Source organism: Monodelphis domestica, chromosome 4 (assembly GCF_027887165.1).
Source record: "Monodelphis domestica isolate mMonDom1 chromosome 4, mMonDom1.pri, whole genome shotgun sequence".
In the NCBI taxonomy this organism is placed as follows: domain Eukaryota; kingdom Metazoa; phylum Chordata; class Mammalia; order Didelphimorphia; family Didelphidae; genus Monodelphis; species Monodelphis domestica.
The window spans coordinates 55212050-55216208 of NC_077230.1; positions in this window are offsets into that span (position 1 = coordinate 55212050).

Sequence of the window (4159 nt, forward strand, 5' to 3'; positions counted from 1 at the left end):
CAAATCATAGAAACAATTAATAATTTCATTGAAGAACATGACAATGATGAGACATCCCTTCAAAATCTATGGGATGGAGCAAAAGCAGTACTCAGGGGGAAATTTATATCCCTGAGTTAACAAATTAGAGAAGTCAGAGGTCAAAGAATTGGGCATTCAAATTTAAAAACTAGAAAGTGAACAAAATTAAAAATCCCCCAATGAAAACTAAATTAGAGATCCTAAAAATTAAAGTAGAAATTAGTAAATTGAAAGTAGAAGAATTATTGAATTGATAAATAAGACTAAAAGCTGATACTTTGAAAAAACAAATAAAATAGATATAGTACTGGTCAATCTAATTAAAAAAGGAAAAAAAGAAAGCCAAATTGACAGAATCCAAGATGAAAAGGGGAGACCTCACCTCTAATGAAGAGGAAATTAAAGGAATCATTAAAACCAATTTTGCCCAATTACATGTAATAAATATGTCAATCTAGATAATATGGATGCATATTTACAAAAATATAAATGGCCTAGACTAACAGAGGAAGAAATAATTACCAAAACTACCCCATATCAGAAAAAGAAATTGAAGAAGTCATCAAAGAACTCCCTAAGAAAAAATCACCAGGGCTGATGTATTCACAAGTGAATTCTATTAAACATTCAAAGAACAACTAATCCCAATATTATACAAACTATTTAATATAATAAGCAAAGGAGTTCTACCAAATTCCTTTCTTGATGGAAATATGGTACTGATTCCAAAGCCAGGTAGGCCAATCTCCTTAATGAACATAGATGCAAAAAATCTTAAATAGCACACTCAGGAAAAAGACTCCAGCAAGTGATCATGAGGGTTATTCATTATGATCAGGTAGGACATATACCAGGAATGCAAGGATGGTTCAATATAAGGAAAAACATCCATATAATTGACCATATCAACAAGCAAACCAACAAAAATGACATAATTATTTCAATAGATGGAGAAAAAGCCTTTGAAAAAATAAAATATTTATTCCTATTTTAAACACTAGAAAGCATAGGAATGGATGGGCCATTTCTAAAATAACAAACAGTATATATTTAAATCCATCAGGCATGAAACAAGGATGCCCATTATCACCTTTATTATTTAACATTGTACTAGAAATGCTAAATGTAGCAATTAGATAAGAAAAAGAAATTGCAGGTATTAAAATAGGTAATGAAGAGACAAAGCTATCACTCTTTGCAGATGATATGATGTTCTACTTAAAGAATGCTAGAGAATCAACTAAAAAGCTAGTAGAAATAATCAACAACTTTAGCAAAGTCGAAGGATACAAAATAAACCCACATAAATCATCAGCATTTCTATAAACTTCCAACTCGTCCCAGCAGCAAGAGTTAGCCAAGTTATTACTCTTTGTGGATGATATGATGGTATACTTAAAGAAGTCTAGAGAATCAACCAAAAAGCTAGTCGAAAAATCAACAACTTTAGCAAAGTTGCAGGACACAAAATAAATCTGCATAAGTCATCAGCATTTCTATATATCTCCAGTCCATCTCAGCAGCAAGAATTAGAAAGAGAAATTCCATTTAAAATCACCCTAGACAATATAAAATACTTAGGAATCTATCTGCCAAAACAAACACAGGAACTATATAAACAGAACTACAAAACACTCTCCACACAATTAAAACTAGATCTAAACAATTGGAAAAACATTGATTGCTCATGGGTGGGAAGAGCTAACATAATAAAAATGACAGTACTACCCAAATTAATTTACTTATTTAGTGCCATAGCCATTGAACTAACAAAAAACTTCTTTACGGAATTAGAAAGAAAAAGAAAAACATAACAAAGTTCATTTGGAAGATCAAGGATATCCAGGGAAATCATGAAAAAAATGCAAAGGAAGGAGGACTTGCAGTCCCAGATCTCAAACTATACTATAAAGCAGTAGTTATCAAAACAATTTGGTACTGGCTAAGAGACAGAAAGGAGGATCATTGGAATAGACTTGGGGTAAATGACTTCAGCAGGACAGTCTATGATAAACCCAAAGATCCCAGTTTTGGGGACCAAAACGCACTTTTTGATAAAAAAAAAAACTGCTGGGAAAATTGGAAGACTGTATGGGAAAGATTAGGTTTGGATCAACATCTCACACCCTACACGAAGATAAACTCAGAATGGGGTGAATGACCTGGATATAAAGAAGGAAATTATAAGCAAATTAGGCGAACACAGAATAGTATACTTGTCAGATATTTGGGAAAGGAAAGACTTTAAAACAAGAAAGAGCTAGAAAAAAATCACAAAATGTAAAATGAATAATTTTGATTACATCAAATTAAAAAGCTTTTGTACAAACAAAACTAATGCATCAAAATTAGAAGGGAAGCAACAAATTGGGAAACAATCGTCATTACAAAAAATCTCTGACAAAGGTCTAATTACTCAAATTTATAAAGAGCCAAACCAGTTGTTCAAAAAATCAAGCCATTCTTCAATTGAAAAATGGGCAAGGGACATGAATAGGCAATTTTCAGTTAAAGAAATCAAAACTATTAATAAGCACATGAAAAAGTGCTCTAAATCTCTTACAATCAGAGAAATGCAAATCAAAACAACTCTGAGGTATCACCTCATATCTAGTAGATTGGCTAAAATGACAGCAAAGGAAAGTAATGAATGTTGGAGGGGATGTGGCAAAGTTGGGACATTAATTCATTGCTGGTGGAGTTGTGAATTGATCCAACCATACTGGAGGGCAATTTGGAACTATGTCCAAAAGACACTAAAAGACTGTCTGCCCTTTGATCTAGCCATAGTACTGCTGGGTTTGTACCCCAAAGAGATCATAAGGAAAAAGACATGTACAAAAATATTCATAGCTGCACTCTTTGTGGTGGCAAAAAATTGGAAAATGAAGGGAAGCTCTTCAATTGGGTAGAAACTGAACAAATTGTGGTATATGGTGGTGATGGAATATTATTGTTTTCCAAGGAATAATAAAGTGGAGGAATTCCATGTGAACTGGAATGATCTCCAGGAATTGATTCAGAGTGAAGGGAACAGAACCAGTAGAACATTGTACACAGAGACTGATACACTGTGGTACAATTGAATGGACCTCTCTATTAGTAGCAAGGCAATGATCCAGAAGTATTTGGAGGGACATATGAGAAAGAATGCTATCCACATCTAGAGGAAGAACTGTGGGACAGAAATGCAGAAGAAAAAGAACTTCTTGATCAAATGGGTTGATGGGGATAGAATTGGGGATGTAACTCTAAATGATCACCCTAGTGCAAATATTAATAATATGGAAATGGATCTTGATCAATGACCCATGTTAATCCCAATGGAATTGCACATCAGAAATGGGAAGTGGGTGGCATGAATGATTAAGGTAACTCTGTGAGTTTCCATTGGCCCCTACTAACAATAACTGAGAAAGTAGTTATTGTGAGTATCCATACTGAGTTCTAAGAACTTGTTATATTCATTCCAATAATACATTGACTGATTAGTTCTCACAACTGTGATCTAGACAGAAGGTCTTTCTCCCATCTCTACTTACAGAGGAATGTGATTTTCCTCTGTCATTTTCCTACTCAAACTCCCAATGGACTTTGGGGTGGGCTGGGTGCTCTACAGATGCATTGAGAGTCTCTTGTAATAAAAATGACCCCTGGCTGCTGAAATCTTTCAACACCTTATATATTTGATGTCTCCCATGACTTTTCCAAGACACTGTATCTTGGGGATATGACCTCTGGTACCCTCATGGTCCTGTAGTAGAATAGCTCAAACCTCATGGTGAAGCGCTAGCCGTTGACATAAAGAGACTTTATTAGAATCTGGATACAAAGACCTGAGCAGTTCCAAATGACTAAGCAGGTGAAGGTTTTCAAAGATGTCCTAAATTTGGGTGGAACAGAAGGAATATTACTGCCCTAATCTCAGATACATGATATAGTTTGACTTAAACCTAATATCTAGAGCCTCACCCCCCATCTTTTTGGAAGACGGTATCATCACACTTCACCTACACAATTGGCATGGTATCTCATCCTATTAAATACAGAGAGCAACTCTTTGTTTGTGTGGGCAGTCATATTCTCCCAGAGAGCTCAGTCTCCCACTCAGATTTCACAAGTTGTTCTCAGACGTGTT